At 41.2% G+C, this 24279-nt stretch overlaps 1 protein-coding gene and 1 non-coding gene across 2 annotated transcripts in view; both read left to right on the forward strand.

Annotated features, from left to right (window-relative positions):
- Dg (Dystroglycan) overlaps positions 1-24279 on the forward strand; it is a 532981-nt gene that overhangs the window by 147340 nt on the left and 361362 nt on the right. The gene's annotated exons all lie outside the window — the stretch shown is intronic.
- On the forward strand, positions 16787-16873 carry TRNASTOP-UCA (transfer RNA opal suppressor (anticodon UCA)). The gene has a single exon. It is a non-coding gene; the product is annotated as a tRNA-Sec (tRNA).

A 24279-nucleotide genomic window follows, 5' to 3' on the forward strand; every position in this document is an offset into this window, starting at 1 on the left:
TCGGCGACAAGCATTCCATTTGGAGAACCAAGGTGAGTGAGGAGGGTATGGTTCGACTGCAGCATATTGTTTTCCCCGTTGCCCTTTTGTAATATACCATTCTTCTTCAATTTGCGTCCAGGAACGCTGCTTGATACGTGGCACGTAGTCTCGAATAGACACTGGTGAATCTAGCCGTTCGCCCAAATGCGTTGCTGCTCTAGCGAGCCGGTCAACATACTCGTTGTGTTTGATACCTTTATGACTAGGTATCCAAAGAAAGTGTACAGCAATATTGAGACGAGTAAGTTGTCGAATTCTCTGAATGATCTGAATTTGATGAACCGTTAGTTTGTATGTGGCAGGTGACTGTAAAGTCTTCAAGACACTGAGAGAGTCAGTAATTATAAGAACTGCAGAAGGTTTAACTCTTAAACTGTATGCTAGAGCTTCGGAAATAGCGACAGCTTCTGCTGTAAAAATAGACCAGTCATTTGGTAAAGTGAATAAACGAGATTCTTCAGTTGCGGGACAGTAAAAAGCGCATCCCACTGCAGATGGTGAGGGTATTTTTGAGCCATCAGTGAAGATTTGAAGAGCATTGGGCCACTGTCTTTGAGTATTGCACCCATAAGCGAATTTGCCTAATTAATTTACAATTAAAAGTTGAATATTTCGCATATGAGATACCACAGTAGGCTGGGAAACTAGCAGTCACAAGGGAACTTTCTGGCGCCAGTCAGACGGCAAGAAGTATCCATGATACTCTTCTCAAAGCACGACCAACTTGTAAACCAACCTAAGGGTTCCTTCCAATAAATTTTATGACACCGCGTAGGAGTGGCGATTTGCAGTTTGGTTCTCACGAGAAAAGCACGCGTTGAGGCCTGACCTACTTAGCTAGGACAGAAGGGACAACGACAATAACCGCCAATCCTTGGGAGGAAGTGGAAGTACCCACGTTTGGAAGAGCGCGAAAGTCTCAGCCAATCAGAAAATTCTAAATTTGAATGAACTGTCACAGCGGGAAATCTACAGTCAGTATTTCGCGATCTGAAGCCCGGTGTGGTAGCGAAAAACAGTGTCCTGATTTCTTTATAATATTTGGTGAATTATCAGTGCGAATCTGTGGTTAATTAGTGCCTAATTAATACAATTTAACTTCACACGGAGGAGTAAGAGGACCTAGAAGAATGAGCTGTCATGGCGGGATGAAGCCATCCACCGGAAGAAAATAACACCAGTGACGCGCGCCGTCGTGTGGATTATCCTGTGATCATTTCCCGCGGCGCATTATCACATGTGAGTCAGACAGAATTTAGGAAGTTCTGCATATAAATTTTGAAAACTATAACCTACGGATGTACGATAAAGCGCTCCCGAGGACTAGATTATTACGCCACATCCCTTCCACGGAACTATTTTCCAAGTGGTGGGAGGACTCTTTACAAAACCCAGCGACCAGAGGGCTGAACTCTCAGTGCGTTTCTTGAACTCTCAGTTGTTTTGAGTACTCTCGATGTGTCTTCAGAATTCTCAGTTATTTTGTTGAGTCTTGGCAGTGATTCTGTGTGTCTTAGTGTTACTTCAATATTCTCAATGTATCTACGTTTGACAGAGTGTGTCAGCTATTTCATTTAGTCAGATTTACTTTTGGCTGGTAAGAAAGCGATTAGACACTTGTAGGCATTTTTAGAGAGCCTTGTATTATTTACTTGGGAGAATAGCATTTCAGAAAATGAACACTTTAACAGACTTTTACTGTAAATGCAGAGAGAACAGGCAAGGGCTACACTTTCAACTTAATTAAACTCACATTACGAGTAGAGAGGAACAAGTCCATGTTTTCAGCATATTTACATAAAAACATCTCTACCAAGTGGGTAGTGTTACATGTGATATCAGCATAAAATTTTCTCCACAACATAAACTGTATTTTAGCTTGTTTCTACCATTCAATAAACTGTTTTAACAAGCGAGATATTTACGGCCAGAAACTAGTAAAGACAGACAGGGAGGAGATTGACTTTCTTCAATGAAGGCCGCAGCAGTTAAACCTTGAGGAAACAGTTATGTCCCGGTGGGGTTAATGTTCTGTAAGCTGCAGTGTAAACAAAGCTGAGAGACCGGCGAGCAGACCAGCAGGTGATTTCCAGGTAGATAGCGAGACGACCGTCCAACTACACAACAGGTACAGGAGTCTGCAGTGGTATCATCTAACTTTCACTGGAGTGAGAGAAATGCGAGTGTTTTATGCTAATATAAGCGTGTGTCGCGGCATGGCAAAAATGTGTCAAATTTGCGTGTGTAAAAATCTGGAATACCACATCAGCTTGAAGATGGAATTCTAATTTCACCATGACCGAGGCCGGTGGGTGAGCCAACCACGCCTCCATCACACAGGTATGAGCATCGATAAATAATGTAAATAAATATGTAGGACCGTGGCTAATCGATGATCAATGTAGTTTAGAGTATTAGGTAGGATTGTAAATAATTCACGGTTGATAATTGTAACTATAATAATAATAATAACTATAATAATAATAATAATAATATAATAATAGTAATAATAATAATGTTAATGTTGCACTTTCAGCTAGGATTATTTGTGCACTTTGTTTAGGTAGATGTTTGTTTGCGTGTTTTTGGTTTATTTCTGTAGTATGTCACTTTGACAGTTAGGCAGCTATGATATTTGATCTATTGAGTGTAATGCCGTTTTATTATTATTTTCATCATGTTATTAGATCGTTGTTTTTTTTTTAGTCACATTTTGTTGGAGTTTTGATCTTGTAGACGCCGCCGCGATGATTTCAATGTTTATTTTACTGTTTTGCGCATTTCAGTTTGTTTTATTTGTGGAGTCATCCTTCAGATGACCGGTTTTGATTGTACCTATCCCGTGTATTTTGCGACGATTTTGGTAGACGCGAGTATTTATTTCTGTGTAGTTGCGGTTACGCATGTTTCAACATCTGTGTTTTGAGAGGCAATCTCGTCACTTTTTTTTAAGAAACAGTGAGTGCCATTGATGAGTCAGCTCTGAGATTTTTGTGATGTGTTAAGCAGAGAATGATCGAGAGATCGAGCTAGATGATTAATATCCCTGATGATCTACGTTGGTAATGGAAATATGATATTTGGACCATGTCATGAATTGTCGTAAGAAGTCGTAATGCGCACGACAGATATTTTGCCCGCCGGATACGAGCGAGGCCGTATTGTGAGAATGATGAATAATAATGACGTCGAGAATTAATGAGTAAATAGAAATGTGAAATGAAGAATTTAACCACGAGTGTTAAAGGTGTTACGACATGGGTTATGATTGTAGGCAGAAGCCTGTATTTGTTTAAATAATTCCAGGGAAAGTAGATGCTCGGCAAATAATGCTAGCCAGTGTACAATGTGAGCAGAGCGACGAGTCAATGTGTTTTGAATAATCATGTAGAGTCATGGATGCCATGAAATAACAGTAATTTGTCCATCAAGGTTAAATAGTAGCATGTCCAGATATTTATCGTCTGAGGTTACAGATTGCCGTCAAATTCACAATATTTATATTTTTGCTACTCGCAGCGGGGTATATTTTCTGGAGACTCCGATTTTATTTTGCGCACTTCCATCCTTATTAATTTCCAGTAGGCCGCGATGGTGGGATCTAGTTTTGTTTATTTGTTTTCCATTTTGATCGTACTTTTCACCGTTTATTTGTAGGACGTAAGCGTATGTGAATTATTTATATTTGATTTGATGTAAATAGATAGGTGTAGATAGGCTAGTTTTTTTGATTTCTGTATTCTCTTTGTCGGAGCAGTGTTTCTCCGTTAATTAATGTAATGATGTAAATAAGATCTCAGATGTTAGGTTTATGGATCATCGATTATGTCACAGTCGAAACTATAGTAGTGGTATGCTCATACCAGGCATTTAAGTAATTACCAAACTTTCCTTTTTTTAAATCCACTACATTTTATTTTGAGATGAAGCGATCCTTAAATAAATAAATTGTATAAAACTGCCGCAATGAACGAAGTAAACAAGATGGCATCTGCCTCCATCTAGTGGTGGTACCACAAATATGAGTTGATAATGAAATGCAGTCAGCGGCAAATCCAATAGAAATGTTAATGTACAAGGATCGCTATCATTTGAAATGTTAACATCAGGCACTTGGCCTAAATTTTGGTTTATTCTTTAGAAGTCCAGTCTATCACAGGTATGCAAGTGAAGTTTAAAAAAATTTAGATGAGTGGTTGGATACACTCAGATTGATGTTTCAATAATTTATTTTGTTTAATCATGAGGTGTTGAATAAGACAAAGGTTATGTAGGAAATAAAGTGTGATGTTCATGGCTGGTTGTCTTCGAATTATTCCTTATGTGATACACTTGGTTAGTGCAGTCCATGATTTATTTAAATTTGGGTATTTTACCAAATGAGCCACATGTGTTTAATTTTTGACAACTCCTATGAGTCAGTGGATTGATGATGTAACAAATTTAATTTACTTTACTATGATTCAATGACTTTAAAAGTTATTTTGAGAGATATTATTTTCTCCGTAATGTAATTCTGTATTTCAAGAAGGTGGTCTTTCTGACCAGAGTTTTAAACTGAGTCATTTTATTGACTTGAGGACAGTGTCAGCTGAGTTTGGAATAATTTTAATTTATGTGTTTGACCTTCAGTCAGTTGATTAGGCAGATTATGATGGCGTTTTGTAAGGCAGATCTTCAATCTTTAATTTTATTAGTCTCATTTATTTCATTTTGTTTACATTTTTTTCACTAGTTCAGTTTACGTTCATTTTAGCATTTTGCATTTTTTTTCAATAAATCAGTCTTTTATTTAAATTTTAATTCAGTCTTGGGTACCGTCATTTTAGTTAGTTTACCCCCCCTGTTTTCATTTCCTCACTCCTTGATCAGCGGGTGGCCTCTCCGGGGATAACGGACGGGCACGACTGAGGAAGAAGAGTCTACATGCAGCGGTGAGTATTATTTACATGTCATCTATTACAGGAGCAGCCGGCGCAAAGAAGAAGGAAGAGATCACCGCAGTTGTTGCCTTGAAAAGGGCACAGTATATTCCACAAAGTAAGACTGAACTGTGGTTAGAGGAAGTAAGTCTGTTGTAAAAAGATGTATTGGAACAGAAAACAATAAGTAGGAGTACGGAATCTCAAAAGCAAGGCAAGACTTGTGGGGTGTTGACGATGGAAGTATGGGGCGTAGAAACTGAAGACTGTTCAGAAGGCATATATTTTTCATCCATTTTCGGTGTCCGTGTTCTCTCATAACTGTTTCTAAATCATCCAGACTGCTGCAGATTGGTGGTTCATTGTTGTACATCCTGGATAATACAAATTTGTCTGCTAAATATTGTCGACGTACAGCAAGAGGAGGTTCGACGCACTCTAGTAACAACGCATTCGTTGGGGTCGAAGCCATTGCTCCAATGCAGGTTCTGACACAGCTATATTGTATTCTGTCCAGCTTGCGCAAAGCGATTTTGCTTCCGTTATGATAAAACATACTCCCATAATCCATTTTGGATCGGATCAAACTACTGCGATATAGGAGAAGGAGAACACAGGGATCAGCCCCCCACCATGTTCGGGAGAGAGCACGAAGAATATTCATAGATCTTTCCAGTTTTGGTGTAAGCTCAGATATATGTGGCGACCATGTCAGTCGAGTGTCATATGTGAGACCTAAAAACCTTGCCTGAGGTTTGACTCTGATGTTGTATGGACCCAAGTTCAAGGCTAAGGGTAGGACTTTCAGGTATTTTCGCGTAAATATCACTACTTGAGACTTGGAAGGCGATAGGGATAAATTATTTTCAAGGAGCCAATGGTCTAATTGATATACAGCTAAAGCCATGTGGGCTTCTACAGTCTGGAGAGAGCTTGCACTAGTATATACACACACATCGTCAGCATATTGTAATATTTTAATCCTGGGTGAAAATATGGTCTCTAGATCACTGGTGTAAATGGTGTAGAGCAGGGGACTAAGCACAGCACCTTGAGGCAGACCTTGTGAGACTTTTCGCCTTTCTTAGACACAAGTTTTGAATGTCTTCCTATGTTCAGCATGGATTTTGTGACAAGTGCTTGTGGAAATTCGCTAATATATAACCCATTATGTTACTTACGGAGAAACCACGTGTTTTGAATGTTGCTCGTGATCCATTTTTGTCGTAGTGCAAATAATCCCCTTAATATGATATTAATGTGTCCTTTTGGAAACTTATTTACATTAGTATCTTGGGGTTATGAATCGTCGTAGTATGGACCCACAGTCAATACGAATTTATACATATTTACAAAGGTGTTTAAAAGTGTTTGGGAAATATATAGCGAGTTTATACTCACGTAAATGCTATTACTTAAAATGTAGTATTTGTAATGGGTCTACAGTTCAGAGTCACCATGTGAATCTTACATCACTGCCTAGCCTCATTCAACTTTAACACTTTTCTGTTCAAAGGTTTTCGGTCCAGATTCGGAATATTTTGGCACTTTGATGAAATATTCCCTGCAATATTGTCTAACAAAGGCTTTAGTAATTTCTGCAGCAACAATAGTGGCAATGTTTCGTTATTGCAGGTCCTGCACTCGAGTTCCCTTAAAAACCTGTCTTTCAGGTAATGGGTACAGATCGGTGTTTTCTTGTGAGATAGTGTATTGCTTCAATAACAAAATCGTAACACATTTGTATCAAAGCCCTGAAGAAAGCGTTAGGGTACCTTAACCCTCCCCTTTCTTGAAAACGGATTAAGCATAACGCAGAACTATCAGTTGCGGGTAAGGATATTATCTGTAGACAACTGTCACAGCTAGTTTATTCTTCTGCTACATGTATCAAACATCCAGCTATCATTGCCAGTGAAACTGATGACAGAGTAACTACAGATTCTGAAAACAGAAAAAAGTAATTATCACTGCTGAGTTCAGGATCAAATCATTTGTAAGCACTTTTAAAAATGTGTGTTAAATTAGCGTAATATGCAGACCTTTATAGTGTTCTCTCTGAATTTACACTTTTATCATGTCTATAGGTACGGGCCGTGGAAGTATCAATGGCAAAATTTACACTTGTGTTTATAAAAAGTCTGAATCTGCTCAATCAAGAAATTTACTTTCAAATCACCTTGTTCAGCTAGTCCTGTCATTTTATTTAGTTGTCTGTAGAGTTCGTGTTTTTTTCTTTTTTCATTTTTGAGTTGATGCACCCTTTCTTTTAAAGTTTTAATAATATGTTTCTGCTTTGCTATAAGTGCTCTTTATTTCCTACATTTCCTGGCTGTTCTTTTCAGTTTCAAACCTAATTTAGTACAGTATAGTTTATGTTTTAATAGAACACTGTGTGGCTGTGGTTTTATATAATGGCTCACTGATAAGTACAGGTGGAGGGCCATTCTCTTCACTGGCTGTAGATGTGCTTGGTTCCACATGAAGTTCAATTTTCTTATAGGGTTTAGCTTCATTTCCCACTTCTAAAGCCTTCCTCTTAAGTGGTCTTCCTGGATGTAATTGTGTTTGTGTCCGGGAAAGTCTTGAAATACGGATGGAATGACGTTCGGAAGCGCTCACACTGTAATCTGAGTCCTTAAAATGCCTAAAGTAGAATGTACACTAGGTTTCCACAGAGATCCTAGTCTATTTCCCTGACGAGAAATTGTCAAGCACCATTTAGTATTAAGTTCCTCGTCTTCCGGAAATCTATGAAATGAAATACAACACCCTATTGAGATCTTTGATATGCAATAAGGAACACTACAGTACACAATGTTTTTTTTTAAAGTTTATCCGATGTTCACATTACGTAAATAGGTCATTAATTTCAATCTCTCAATTATAATCACCTGCACAAGCACAAGGAAGCTCATAAAATACAAAGATACGTCTTGACACGCTCGCGAATGTTTGAATGAGTACCTCGCCCGCGCAGTTTTATGTCTAAGAAACGCTCACCTAGCGGCAAAAAGATGCGTTTCGCAAGCCCGAACGGGAACCAGTTTCACGACCAGCGAGGCCTTGTATTTCCCAGCCTTGTATAATAGCGTAAGCAACGGTATAAATAAACAAATAAACACATATTATTATTATTATTATTATTATTATTATTATTATTATTATTATTATTATTATTATTATTTAAACCAATAGTGAGCGTGACTTATAGTATTCTGTAATCATAAATTTAATATTTTGCTTCAGACATTTTGCGTTCTTGTAGCGTTTATAGGCCTATTCTTGTAGTGTAATTTCTTTGAAGAAAAACCTAGAATTTGAGTTAATTCTGATAAATAGGTAATGTACAGTATTTTGTATAATGTCGGGCCTAATGTGAAATTAAAATAACATTTTTATAGAGCTAACAATAAATGCATGAAGTGTAATAAAATTGTACATTTAAATTTGTATAGACTAAAGCATAAAATAGAAAAGAACAAATGTATATACATGAAACATGAGAAGTGACTTAATATTCATGAATCAGTGAGCCTGTTGGAGGGAATCGTATTTTGTTTCAAGATTTATATAGTTTTATTCAGTTTTTATATTTACATTCGTAAGTGAACTAGAACCGATAGTTCGCATACATTTTTAAAACCCATTGCACCAATCACGAAGGAAACATTTTCTTTAAATGAACCATACCACAGCCTTGTAAATTTAGTTTCAAGAAAATATACGATGGTTAACGATCTTCGCATTGTTGGTACTTATAGATACTCATCGTATTCAGTCCGGATCCTTGGCTAAATGGTTAGCGTGCTGTCACAGGGTACCCGGGTTCGATTCCCTGCAGGGTCGGGAATTTTAACCAACATTGGTTAATTTCGCTGGCATGGGGGCTGGATGTATCCGTAGTCGTCATCATCATTTCATCCTCATCACGACGCACAGGTCGCCTATGGGAGTCAAATCAAAAGACCTGGACCTGATAAGCCGAACATGTCCTCGGACACTCCCGGCACTAAAAGCCATACACAATTTCATTTTCATCGTATTCAAATCCCCGATCATCCTCCAGGCAGTATCCTCCCTACACAGTATCTGACTGATAACTTGAAGTACCTCATGGGGATCACTCTAGGTGCCTAGGTGTTAATATGAGGAAAGATTTTCGTTGGGGCAATCACATAAACGTGATTAAGATTTAAGGTGATTACAAATCCCTTCATATGGTTATGAAGTTATTTAGGGGATGCGGTAAGGATGTGTAGGAGAGGGCGTACAAGTCATTAGTAACACATCAGTTAGAGTATGATTCCAGTGTAAAGGAGGGACCCCCTTCAGGATTACTTGGTTCGAGGACTGAAAACGATCCAAAGGTAAGCAGTACGATTTATTCTGGATTTTTCCGACAAACGAGTAGTATCACGAAAATGATGCAAACTTTGGGCAGGGAAAATTCGGATGTAAGGAGACGAACTGCTCGACTAAGCGGTATGTTCCGAGCTATCAGAGGAGAGATGGCGTGGAATGACATTACGAATAAGCTTGCAGTTTTTTAAGGAAAGATCACAATGTGAAGATAAAGTTCACATTCAAGAGGACATTTGGGGCAAATATTAAGTTATAGAAATGGGAATTAGGGATTGGAATAAGTTATCAATGGAGATGTTCGATAAATTTCAAGATTCTTTGAAATAATTTAATTAAGGTCTAGGACGGTAAACAAATGATAGGAAATCTGCCACCTGGTCGACGGCTTTATATGCAGATGATTGATTGATTGATTGATTGATTGATTGATTGATTGATTGATTGATTGAAATCATAGAACATACTAGAACATTCAGTTATGTCATTCTCATTCTCCTATCACTTACAATTAAATTTTATTTACTGGAATATCTTTCAGCATCTACAATCATGGTAGAACTCCAAATACCTGCTATTGTACATTGAAAAATTGCTTGGGCAAAATTTGGATATTTGATCTTGAAAGTCGATTGCAGGTGGTGTCACGCAAAAATACGGAAAGAAGAAAGCCCCGATCTGTGTTGTAGGAACGGAAAGGTATATTTCTCGTCTGTTGAATAGTCTCCTCATCGTCTGCACAGCTTCTCTACTAATGATCATACTGTGTCTGAGAATTTTCTTTCAGGAACATAAAGTACAATGAATGTTTCAAACGACGTCCTTTGGAGCTAACGAGGTTCATGAGGGAAATTTTATGGCAACGTTTAACGTTCAAAGCCTATTTTACCACAGAAAAAGAAGTTTGCTACCTGCATCACTAGAAAAACTCTAATTTTTGCAAATATATTTTATTGACAATGATAAAGGGTCGTAAATTCGGTCCAATATCTTCCCTGTTGTGAAGCCTTGGTTAATTTTACAATTTCAACAGCTTCTGCGTAATCACAATCCTTATATACGAGATTTTAAAACAGGGACTTCGTTAGAACCGGAAGCGTGGGAGGTCAACTGTTCCTCGACCACTGCAAAGCCTCGCGAAACGCACAGTGTGTTCGGAACATAGTCAGAGGAGCGCAGGTCTCTTTCGACATTCTAGTTGTGCTCAGTTGTATTAAGGTTGAGTGACCTTAGGGACAAGGCAAGCATCTTCATGTCCAACCAACCGACCGACCGACCGACCGACCGACCGACCGACCGACCGACCGACCGACCGACCGACCGACCGACCGACCAACCAACCAACCAACCAACCAACCAACCAACCAACCAACCAACCAACGATACAACCACCACCGGTCTGAATTTTACCCTGCCGAGTACTTGATGACGCACTCGTACCTTGCCATTGGGGTGTGAAAACCTCTACCACGATGATCTTTTCCTATGCTTTGAGAGTTCCTTGGTGGTGTTCCTGTGTTAATGTCATCCTTTGCGTCTTGTGGGGCGATGGCTTCTGCGAGGAGGTAGTCCTGGATGGCATGGTTGTTCACTTTTTGGTGTTATCCAGCATTGAATTCTCGCATAATCTGTTGCATTGTGACCTGTCCATCCACTCTTACTATCCAAGTCATTGAGCCTTGTCATCAGCACGTTGCATTCCACGCAGTTGCCCTCGGACACTCCAGGTACTACAAGCCATACGCCATTTCCATTTACTCCACGCAGTTAACTCTGGAGATATCTTAGATGTGAAGCTTCCACGGTGTGTAGAATTATTTAGTTCTTTTTCCGAATTGAACCGTGTTGTTGTTTTCTGTAAATTCCGTAGAGTTTGCCGGTGTTTCGAATACTTTGTAGTATTACTTGTCAAGGCGACTGAAATACCCCTATTCGATCCGAGGTAATCAGTCTCCCAGGCAGCAATCACACTACGAGAGTGGGTTTTTTAAATGTGTTTCATTCCCCGCCCATAGGTCGGGGCGGGCCCCTGGACAGTAACGCTGTCTCCCAGGCCGGAGATGTGATGAGAAATGTGGGGAGTTTTGAATGAAGGAGATGGATAAAACGACGTGTAGAATTTGGGGACGTGGAATTATGAGGTTTCTTGGTTACGGAGATGGGAATGGTAGGGGATGTGCCTTACGAGTGGGGTTTAAATGAGTGTACCAGGGTGGAAGTGGAGGGTGAGGAGGTGCAGAGTTGCAGTGATGTTGCAAAGGGAGGTGTCGAGGAGTCGGATGATATCGGGCGTCGGCGGTGGTGGTGGGAAGAAACTAGTTGTGGGAAGGGGTGGAGAGATGGATTGACGATGTTGAAAAGGAGGACCTGGCCGATATGTACTTTTGGGGGGATGGCGAATAGGTTGGGGTGGGGAATGAGAGGGCTCCACTTTATGACTTTGACGGTGGATATAAGCACTGTTACTAATAAGCCGTTGTACGTCTTCGGCGGTTTGTAGATGGATGCGGACCATATGCGTTGGGCCTGATGCATTTTTGATTCTGAAAGCGCGACGGGCTGGTACGCCTTCTGCTTGGAGTTCGTTGAGTATCGTGCGTTCCGAGAAAGCAGGGTCGATGCCACGGATTACACAGCTAAACATGGCATGGGCAGTTGGTGGGGGCTGCGTTGTCAACGGTGGTGGGGCTGCTTCTTCGTCAGCGTGTGATGGTGGTGGCGATGGCGGTGCTGCGGCTGTTCCGGCGGGCACGTGCTGGGGTCGAGGTTGTGCTGGGGTTTGGGAGAGAGGGAGGGATGAAGTCATGAGTAGTGAAGGATGGCACGTTGTAGTAGCGGTGACAGGTACATGGGAAGGGGTACGGGTAGATGTCGTTGGTGGTCGTAGTAGTGGTGGTCGTGATGTTTGTAAGGCTGGACGGAGATGGCTGCTGTGAAGTCCCAGGTGATGGTGTGGCTGCTGCGTCGTCAAGGAGCTGAGAGAGTATAGACTGCGGAGTGGGGACCACTTGGTAGAATCGGCGGTGCATGGTCACTCCATTGTTGTAGAGGCGCTCTACGTCGGCTGCAGTGGGTAGGTAAAGAAGAACCAGAGGTGATGGGTCAGGGCCGTCCGATATCCTGATGACACTGTGAGCTGGGATGCCTGTTGTGTGGAGTTGGCTCAGGATGTCTTCTTCTGTGAGGGCAGGATTAACACCGCTAATGATGCAGGTATACATGTTGGAGAGGCTGACGTCCATCTTTGGTGTCGGTCGTTTGCTTGGTTGAGGTCGGCGAGGTAGCAAGTTTAGAGATGAAGAGCCACCCAGCCGAGCAAAAATTGAGAAGAGGTTCTACGGAGAGCTTTGCAGTCCTACTTAATGACTGACCTTGGCCTTATATATCCTACCCTTTCTGGCTGACGTAAGCCCCTTGGCTGTCTCGTGAGAATTCTGGAAAGTATGTGTCAGCCAGGTAGTGGGACTTGCCCGCGCTGTTATGTAATTAAGAGGCTCGTCCTGCGTGTTTATGTTGAGTACTGTATGTCTTAATCTATATATGATAGGCAGCCAAGAATTGCTGATTTTATATCCTTCTTCTGAATTCAAATTGTTCGGATGTTTCTTGATTCCGATAGCCTCACGGATTTCCATTTCCAGATTCTAAGGGATAGCTGCTAGGATCTTGGTCTTGTCAAATGATATCCCATGTCTTGTTTCGTAGGAATCCTTGGCTACAGCTGAAATATGTATGTTTTGGTTCTTGGTGTGACGGATGTGTCTAATCTCTAACCGCCTAAAAGAACAAAACGTCAGCCTTAAAAAAGAATACTGCAATGTATTCGAAACGTGGGCAAACTGCACGGAATGTACAGGAAACAACAACACGGTTCAAACCGGTAAAAGAACTAAATAACCCTGGAGATAGTGCTTTTAACCGAATCTACCTACTCATGGTATACTTTGGACACGATGGTTCATGGACGGCCCATTGCCTGCACCGCTTCGAAGACTGAGTCACCCATACATATGGCACCGACAATCTGTCCGCGACCAAATGCGTTGACATCTCATGTATCCATCCTCCGCTCACCTGTTACCCACACGGTCAGTACGAGGTCTGACGACATCGCAGTCAGTTACTCATTCGCCGGGCCGACCACAGCGCCATTCAAAATATTAATTCGAACCGCGGGAACCTCATTGAGAAGCCAGCATCGATGCCATTTAGCCATCATGTGTTTTGCTATTTGATTTACATTCCACCGACTCGGGCAGTTCTTATGGTGACGATGAGATAGGACAGAGCTAGGAATGGGAAGGAAGCGACCGTGACCGTAATTAAGATACAGCTCCAGCATTCACCTGGTATACAAATGGGAACCCGCAGAAAACCCATCTACAGGTTTGTTGACAGTAGGGTTCGAATCCACTATTTTCCAAATGCAAGCTAACAGCTACACGCCCACGAACCGCATTGCCAACTCGCTGGGTTCATCGCTTTTTCGTTCTATGTATGTATGTATGTATGTATGTATGTATGTATGTATGTAATGTATGTATGTATGTATGTATGTAATGTATGTATGTATGTATGTATGTATGTATGTATGTATGTATGTATGTATGTATGTATGTATGTATGTATGTAATGCTTGCTTGACAGTGGAATGCAGCGTGACGGATTGTCGAACAGCAAACGATGGACCGCCTCAAACAACTCGTGGATAATTTCCTCTCAGTGTCGTGGACCGTAGCCAAACTTGCTGATGAAAGTAATTGACATGTAGCAGACTTTAATTACAGTGCCGTGTTCCCCACCCCCGCCTATCATCAGCTTACAATAGTGTTGATCCGCCTAGTTTATTGCTCGTTGTTGTATTGTTTCGTTAAATAGACCGTGGGAGCATGATGCGCTTTGTTCGAGTCACCAGATGAAGCGCTTTCTTTTCAAAGCCTACACGTGCGGTAACCACAATGAAAACATTAGAAGCTTGTAATCTAGAAATACTCTTTCCGGAAGTACACGCGTACCGAGAAAGTTACGATAGTGAAAATATCAAGGTCATATAGTACTGTTTACTGTGCAGATGACCCTCAAGGACGACTGAGATTGTTTTGAACAGTATTTACCAAGAAGCACGTAGAATGTTCACTAAATGGAGGGCAGTGAGCAAGAATTTAGCGCAAGCGTGAGAATGCAGTATTTTTAAAATGATACCACTTATGCATTTTATTATTACTGTGTACAAGTGCACTGTGTCATATTTTGCAATGATATCAAAGTTTGTTGGCGAGGGGGTCATATGTTGGCGTCGACACTAATACATAATGAAAGTGAACTTCCGTGTCAACAAACTCTACGAAAAATTGAGATGAGTCATAAAACGTGATGTATGTGTTTTCTTTGTTTGTCCAACTCTTGTCCCGTTTCTCTACGGGGTCGGGTATGAATGAGGTGAGATGAATCTGTCGTGGCGAGTTTTTATGATCGGATGCCCTTCCTGACGTCAACTTCATCAGATGAGTTAATGAGATGAAATGAATGATGTGATATATCACACTAGGAAGGGTGAAGGTGAAACTCGGTGCCGGCACATAGCCTACTCCCGTCGAATAGCATGAAGCGGTCTGTTCAAGGCTTAACGTCTCCACCCGACGGACGAATCACCATCAACAGCGTCATATGCCCTCACTCCATATGAGCACTGGGGAGAAGTTTGGAATTTTATCCAGGCTTTTAGCACGCAATCTAGTGATTATAAATTGTATACCACCACATCCCTACCCTGCCGGCCAACATTCTGATGGTGAAATTTTTTTCGACCAACGGGACTCGAACAGGCTAACCTAGATGTCAGACCGTTTAGACTTCAATGCCTTAACGATCATGGTCACCAGGCGGTCTAGTCATAAAACGTTATCTGGAACATGAAAATATTAATAAATAATAATAATAATAATAATAATAATAATAATAATAATAATAATAATAATAATAATAATATTTACGCCCCACTAACGAATTTTACGGCTTTCGGAGACGCAGAAGTGCCGAAATTTTCGTCCGTAGGAGTTTTTTAACGTGCCTATAAATCTACAGACGTGAGGTTGGTGTATTGGAGCACCTTCAACTACATCAGGATGGAGCCAGGATCGAACTTACCAATTTACAGTCAGAAGACCAGCGCTCTACCGTCTGAGCTACTCAGCCCGGCTATAATGAAGATGTATGTGTGTATGTATGTAAGACAATATTAGCATTTCAACCTTCGCAAGTTACATTATTTACTTGTTATGTGAATGGGTGAATATTGAAGAAGTGGTATTTGCTTCGGAAACGTGACTTTGGTCGTTTGTACTATATGTTTTTATTTTATTTTTTACAATTAGCTTTTCGTCCGCCTCTGTAGTGTAGTGGTTAGTGTGATTAGCTGCCACCTCCGGAGACCCGGGTTCGATTCCCGGCTCTGCCACGATATTTGAAAAGTGGTACGAGGGCTCGAACGAGGTCCACTCAGCCTCGGGAGGTCAACTTGACCTATTCTGAGTAGAGGTGGGTTCGATTCCCACCTCAGCCATCCTGGAAGTGGTTTTCCGTGGTTTCCCACTTCCCCTCCAGGCAAATGCCGGGATGGTACCTAACTTAAGGCCACGGCCACTTGCTTCCCTCTTCCTTGGTACCGTAAGCCTTTCAATTTCATGTACTCATCGATGTTTGACACTAGCGTTAAACATGTGTTAGATTTCGTAATCAGCTTGCAGATTTTTATTACATTTCGTGATATTTTTCCGTCATCCTAGAAATATGGGAGTGAAAATAATTCAAAAACTATTTTCACTGCAAGGTAAAGGACTCCCGTGAGCATGCAAAAGTAATAGTGTCAGGATAAATTAAGAAGTTGGCCAAGTGATGTCGTAGAGGTGAAAATACAATACAATACAACACAATGCAATACAAGACATCAGTTTGACCCTGTGATTACAATGAGCCCCTCTAGAGACGTTACCGGGTATATGAATCGTCTTTAGACGAGAACTTGCAACTTGGTAACCTACGACTCATAGTTAAGTGTAGCATTTACCCGGAGTGAATCTCGTAGAACTCTTACCGAAAACATCAGGATTCGAATCTTAGGCTTCCCGGACCTGGAGCTTGTCAGGTGTGCATTATATTAATTTCGTAACTATTGTAAGGGCGTTGAGAATAAATAATTGCATTATTCGTCTGAACCCAGTTTTTAGTAGTTTATATAGACCGTCTTCAACAGATCCGGGTACGGAAGGGATAGAAAAATGCAACGAAGCGTACTAAATATAGGAGTGTTTGGTGTAGAAAATTCCATTTATATCGATACAATAGAATTACGAATGGATAGACATCCATGTAAACCGTTGTAGACCTTGAAACGTTAACACTCGTATGCGATGTAGTTTGGGATGGATTACTATATAACGAACGCGAGTCAAGCTGACGGTGCCCAACTGAACTTCGGTGGTCCGGGGTGCAGGCTTCAAACCTGTAGCTGGTTAGCGCCAGAGTGGTTCGATTCCACCTGTTGGGCGAGGAATTCGCTTTGGAGATCTTATATAGTACTAGCAAATGTACCCGTGCTTCGCTACGGTATTCTACATTGTATACGGATATCGACGTAAATACTGTGCGTGCAGCAAATGAGATTGTTTTAAAATTGCATGTCTCTTAGCCTTATCCGAGAAATAGCATGGGGAGGTCCACATACGTTGTTTCCAAGTGAGGGTTGCGGAGTTGTGATGATAACGCCAGGCTCACTTGCCTACTGCCATTCACAATCGAGTTGGCAAGTTTACATTATAATTGCAGGCCCCAATGCCTACTGCGCGGTCACAATCGATTTGTGGAGTTTTAGTTACAATGGCAGACCCATTTCCTACTTTCAGACAGGTTACAGTTGAGGAGTTTTTATTATAATACCAGGCAACTTCCCTACCACCAGTCAAAATTGAGTTGTGCAGTTATCATTATAATGACAGTCCCTTTTTACTGCTGCTAGCCAGCTTACTGCCAGTCACACGGAATTAGTGAGTTTCCATGAAAATAGCAGGCCACTATGCCTAATGCTAGTCAAATTTTAGATTGGAACATTTGTTTATAATGGCGGGCATCCTGGCCTAGAGCCAAACACAATAGAGTAGGGGACTTTCGAACAAAACTGCATGATCCCTTGCCTTCTGCAAGACAAATCGAAAAGTGAATTATTCATTAAAATGGTAGGCCCTCCTTACTAATGCCAGTTACACAGGAGTTGGAGAAGGACCCCATTCCTACTGCCAGCAGTCAAAGTCGGTGTAGGGAGTACTGATTACAATAGCAGACACATCCTTTCTCGATCGCTACAAATCGACATCAATGAATATATACAGATGGACATAGGAAAGTATATGAATGTTTACAATATTGCAGACCTTCATTTACAGATTAACTGCTGCTAAACGGTACGTCATATCGACAAAGGATTGTACCGTAAGGCGCAGTATTTAGCGATCTAAATGGCTGGTCCTATGATATTTTCTCGCATCTAATCTATTCATGGGTCAGATTGAATCAGAAACGTTGAATAGGTTGAAATTTGTGTAAGATTATCTTACATTGCATTACTTTTCGGATAATTATGTGACATAGCATTTGGCTCACATATGGGTACTGGGTGGGCCAATGTTCGTGTAGAGTTTGATCATACTATCTTTCCTGTAAGTGATTGAAATGATGCACATGAGAAGAAAAGGTTTAGAAATTAATTTCCATTAAGGCAGGTAGATTTCCATTAAGTTTGGTTGTGTGTATTTTGAGGGAGTGCAAAATAACGGTTTCGGTTTCGTATAAACCCCCAATTAGTTCAGGGATTTAGAAACAATATTTGCCCTAAAACCTCCCCAAAGGATAGGTGGATTCTAAATATGAAGTTTGGTGGAAATATATCCAGTAGTTTTCAAGTTAGAGAAAGACAAACAGACCAAACAAACAAACAAACAAACAAAGAAACAAACAAACAAACTAACTAACAGACACCAAGGAAACCTACCCTTGGACAGATGGATGCTATATATAAAATTTGGTTCAAATATCTTGTTAGTTTTCAAGTTGTAAGAAGTACGCTTTACACGCACCCGCTCTTGCGTTAAGTCCGCTGGGATTTGAACCGAAAAACGGTCCGTTAATGATATCTCCCTTACTAAATCCTGTTATCGAAATGATGCACATGAGAAAAAAAGGTTTAAAAATTAATTTTCATTAAGGCAGGTTGATTTCCATTAAGTTCGGTTGTGTATACTTTGAGGGAGTGCAAATTCACAGTTTCGGTTTCGTAAAAATCCCCACTCAGTTCAGGGATTTAGAAACGATATTTGCGCTAAAACCTACCCAAGGAGAGGTGGATTCTAAATATGAAGTTTGGTGGAAATATATATTTAGTAGTTTTCAAGTTATAGAAGGACAGACAAACAGACAAACAGACAAAGAGACTAACAGACAAACAAACAGACAAACAGACACCAAAGCTAAAAATGATGCAGATGGTCATTATTACACCTGAAACGGATAACTGTACGGAAATTTCGCCAAAATAATCAGTGTACAGACACACAGTTTGCGCTAAAACCTACCCAAGGACAGGTCGATTCCAAATATGAAGTTTGATGGAAATATATCCAGTAGTTTTCAAGTTATAGAAGGACAGACAAACAGACAAACAGACAAACAGACCAACAGACACCAAAGCTAAAAATGATGCAGATGGTCATTATTACACCTGAAACGGATAACTGTACCGAAATTTCGCCAAAATAATCAATGTACAGACACACGGTCGTTACGATTTTATTTATATAGATGACGGATAAGCATGAGCACGTTGAAAAGTGCAGACTTCCACTTCGAGATTCATATCCCCCAAACGGTTTATGATATTAAGAAACGGTTTGCGCCATCAGACGCCTCATTTATCGTTCTGCATGTTTGTTTCTAAACCATTTCCTCGTACCTCCCATATTAAGGGGGTACATTGAGTTCAAATTTTGAATAGGGTGAAATTTGGGTGCATTTTTAACATTTTACATTACATTTTGCCTACTTATGTATAAGCTAGAATCATGAAATTTGGTACACATATGTCCCTTAATCGTGCCAATGTGCGCACCTAACGCGATGATCCTATCATTCTTATAAATGTGTCAAACAATGAAATATGCTTGTAAAAATCGCCAAATTTACGAACAATCCAGAAATACGGCCAAATTTAACGTATAAGGGAGAGAGATGCGACAAAATGTCACAGGGCCAAAGTTGTAGATCACTCCGAATTGAAGAGACATTGTGCCATCCGTTTTGTGATACGACTTACCGTTTAGCCAAAAAATAGCTCAGAAGGAATGTCTGCACAGTCATTAAAATTGCCTCCATATTTCGATATCCTTGGGGGTAAAAAGTGAAAAATTTGAACATCTTGGAATTTTCCCGTCGGTTAGGGTTCAAAAGCTATAATTTCACCAAATTTCAATTGTCTACCTCGTCTCGCAGGTTGTGCCGCCATCTTGATTTGTGGGGATGGGGGATAAAAATGAGGAAATTCCCGAAAATTTTTAAGCCCACGAAACCTATAGGTTATCGTTTTGGATATACTATACGACTGTGTTCTTATACTGAGCCCAAAATTTGAGCCCCCCCAGCGTGCCCCCTTCAGGGAATTTTGAGAATTTCTGATTTTTCTATGGATCCTGGAGTCATCAGTTTCCCTCGTACCAAGTTTCAAATTTCTGACATTTCTGGAAGTGCCTCATTATTTCACGTCTTTTTTCATTTTTAAATATTTATATATACATCGTTCCAGCCCGACTTGCTTTTATATATATAGATAACGGATAAGCATGAGCACGTTGAAAAGTGCAGACTTCCACTTCGAGATTCATATCTCCTAAACGGTTTATGATATTAAGAAACGGTTTGCGCCATCAGACGCCTCATTTATCGCTCTACATGTTTGTTTCTAAACCATTTCCTCGTACCTCCCATATTAAGGGGGTAAATTGAGTTCAAATTTTGAATAGGGTGAAATTTGGGTGCATTTTTAACATTTTACATTACATTTTGCCTACTTATGTATAAGCTAGAATCATGAAATTTGGTACACATATGTCCCTTAATCGTGCCAATGTGCGCACACAACGTGATGATCCTATCATTGTCATAAGTGTGTCAAACAATAAAATATACTTGTAAAAATCACCAAATTTACGAACAATCCAGAAATACGGCCAAATTTAACGTATAAGGGAGAGAGATACGACAAAATGTCACAGGACCAAAGTTGTAGATCACTCCGAATTGAAGGACATTGTTCCATCCGTTTTGTGATACGACTTACCGTTTAGCCAAAAAATAGCTCAAAAGGAATGTCTGCACAGTCATTAAAATTGCCTCCATATTTCGATATCTTTGGGGGTAAAAAGTGAAAACTTTTAACATCTTGGAATTTTCCCGTCGGTTAGGGACCAAAAGCTATAATTTCACCAAATTTCAATTGTCTACCTCGTCTGGCAGGTTGTGCCGCCATCTTGATTTGGGGGGGATAGGGGATAAATGAGTAAATTCCCGAAAATTTTTAAGCCCACGAAACCTATAGGTTATCGTTTTGGATATACTATACGACTGTGTTCTTATGCTGAGCCCAAAATTTGAGCCCCCCCAGCGTGCCCCCTTCAGGGAATTTTGAGAATTTCTGATTTTTCTAGGGATCCTGGGGTCATCAGTTTCCCTCGTACCAAGTTTCAAATTTCTGACATTTCTGGAAGTGCCTCATTAATTCACGTCTTTTTTCATTTTTAAATATTTATATATACATCGCTCCAGCCCGACTTGCTTTTATATATATAGATTGTCCTTTTAAAAAGTGATATAAGCACGTGTTTAGTTTAATTTTAACATTGTTTGTCTTTCTACTATTTTTAATGTTAAATATTGCATTGTATCGATGTTGAATAATGATATTGCTTACTGACCGAATTTAGGGCACTTAACAGTTGTGATTACACTCGTTCAAGAAAAGACGTGATATGTAGGTCCAAAATGTGTGTGATTACGACGACTTCCTGTTCCTGAGCAAGGTCCTTCATATGTCAGTACATCATAGCACACATACATGTTGTTTCGTAGTCGATTAGTCATTGCCGTTCTTTTCTCAGGAAAGCAAGTTCGAACCCGACTGAGGTCGATGACATTTGTATATGTGACAACTCCGTGACATTGGCTTGTGAGACATTAAAAACTCCTACGGGACAAAAATACGACACCCTCTCTCTTTAAAAACCTATAGTAAGTTACGAATCCGCCTCTGTGGTGTAGTGGTTAGTGTGATTAGCTGCCAGCCTTGGAGGCCCGGGTTCGATTCCCGGCTCTGCCACGAAATTTGAAAACTGGTACGAGGGCTGAAACGGGGTCCACTCAGCCTCGGGAGGTCAACTGACTAGAGGGGGGGTTCGATTCCCTCCTCAGCCATCCTGTAAGTGGTTTTCTGTGGTTTCCCACTTCTCCTCCAGGCAAATGCCGGGATGGTACCTAACTTAAGGCCACGGCCGCTTCCTTCCCTCTTCCTTGTCTATCCCTTCCAATCTTCCCATCCCCATAGCAGGTGAGGCCGACTGGGCGAGGTACTGGTCATCCTCCCCAGTTGTATCCCCGACTGAGAGTCTGAAGCTCCAGGACACAGCCCTTGAGGCGGTAGAGGTTGGATCCCGTGCTGAGTCCGAGGGAAAAGCCAACCCTGGAGGGTAAACAGATGAAGAAGAAGAAGAAGAAGAAGAAGAAGAAATGGTAAAGCTTTAAAACAATAATATTTAATTGCATTCTAGTACTGTAGGGATCAACATCATAAACACGGAAGCTTTCAGAAGAATGAACGTAGATCAAAAAGTCATTCGCTGTATTGGCATGAATTTCAATTTTAGTACAGTACCTAAAATTTTGAAATGTCCACCTCTGTGATGTAATGGTTAGTGTGATTAGCTGCTACCCCCGGAGGCCCGGGTTCGATTCCCGGCTCTGCCATGAAATGTGAAAAGTGGTACGAACGCTGGTACGTTGTCCATTCAGTCTCGGAAGTTCAGCTGAGTAGAGGTGGGTTCGATTTCCACTTCGGCCATTCTCGAAGTGGTATTCCGTGGTTTCCCACTTCACCTCAGGCAAATGCCGGAACTTAAGGCCACGGCCGCTATCCCTTCCAATCTTCCCTTCCCCTCACAAGGCCCCTGTGCAGCATAGCAAGTGAGGCAGCCTGGACGAGGTACTGGTCCTCCTTCCCAGTTTTATTCCCCGACCCAAAGTCTCACGCCCCATGACACTGCCCTTGAGCCGGTAGAGGTGGGATCCCTCGCAGGTTCCGAGGGAAAATCCAACCCTGGAAGGTAAACTGATTAAGAAAGAACGAAAGAAAGAAAGAAAATATATTTTTTTAAATTCCTTCACAATAAGTTCATTCACATATGAATGTATAAAACAAAGAAATTGATTGTTTCATGTTATACTACAAAGAAAAATTATGATTGAACACAACGCTTAACTACTTTGAAATAAGCTAATGTACGCGTCAGTGGTGTAATGGTTAGTTTGATTAGCTGCCACTCCCTCGGGAGGTCAACTGAGTAGTGGTGGGGGGAGGGGGGCTTCAGTTCCCCTCTCAGCCATCCTCGAAGTGGTTTTTAGTGGTTTTCCACTTTTCTCCATCAGGAAAATGCCGTGATGGTACCTAACTTAAGGCTACGACCACTTCCCTCCATTTTCCTTGTCTATCCCTCCCAATCTTCCTATCCCCCCACAAGGCCCCTATTCAGCATAACAGGTGAGGCCTTCTGGACGGGGTACTGGTACTCCTCCGCAGTTGTATCACGCTCCAGGTCACTGCCCTTGAGGCGGTAGAGGTGGGACCCCTCACTGAGTTCGAGGGAGAAACCTACCCTGGACGTTCAACGGATTAAGAAAGAAAGAGAGAAAAGTGAAAATAACACTGGATAACACTTTGTCATTACTTTTAATTTTGGCTGAAAACAGGGTTAAACACTTCCGATGTTTTAAACCATGACAACGACAGACACGAGCGTGGACCACGACACTTACATAGACTAATTATGATGAGAATATAAAGCTTTGTAAAATTCCAATTAAAGAATTTATATACATTTGAGAAGAAGTTTGGCTCCCTGGATGAATGGTCAGCGTACTGGCTTCCGTTCAGATGGCCTCGGGTTCGATTCCCGGTTGGATCGAGGATTGTAACTGCCTACATTTACTTCCTCTGGTATGGGGAATCGGTGTCTGTGTTTGACTCAATACACATCCTTATCTATATCCAGCACATCATACTACAAACCACCACAGAAACACGCGGTAGTGAATACATACCTCCACTTAGGTTGGCGTCAGGGAAGGCAGCCGGTCGTAAAAATAGTCTGAATTCATAGCAATCGCAAAAGATTTTATGTTGCTTTCTAGTTTTCTGTGTAATTTACTTGTCATGTTACCGGGCGAGTTGGCCGTGCGCGTAGAGGCGCGTGGCTGTGAGCTTGCATCCGGGAGATAGTAGGTTCGAATCCCACTATCGGCAGCCCTGAAGATGGTTTTCCGTGGTTTCCCATTTTCACACCAGGCAAATGCTGGGGCTGTACCTTAATTAAGGCCACGGCCGCTTCCTTCCAACTCCTAGGCCTTTCCTATCCCATCGTCGCCATAAGACCTATCTGTGTCGGTGCGACGTAAAGCCCATAGCAAAAAAAAAAAACTTGTCATGTTCAGCCCAGAGTCTGGTTGAATCCTGAAAAAAGTTGTAGGGAAACTGCAGAAGTCGATGTCGGCGCCGTAATGAAGCGTACAAGACGTGATGGAGTGAGGTAGTTTGCCATTTCTTTCTTCAATGGGTCAGGAAATGTTAATGCAGCACGACCGGCCC

Source organism: Anabrus simplex, chromosome 4, assembly GCF_040414725.1.
Source record: "Anabrus simplex isolate iqAnaSimp1 chromosome 4, ASM4041472v1, whole genome shotgun sequence".
NCBI lineage: Eukaryota > Metazoa > Arthropoda > Insecta > Orthoptera > Tettigoniidae > Anabrus > Anabrus simplex.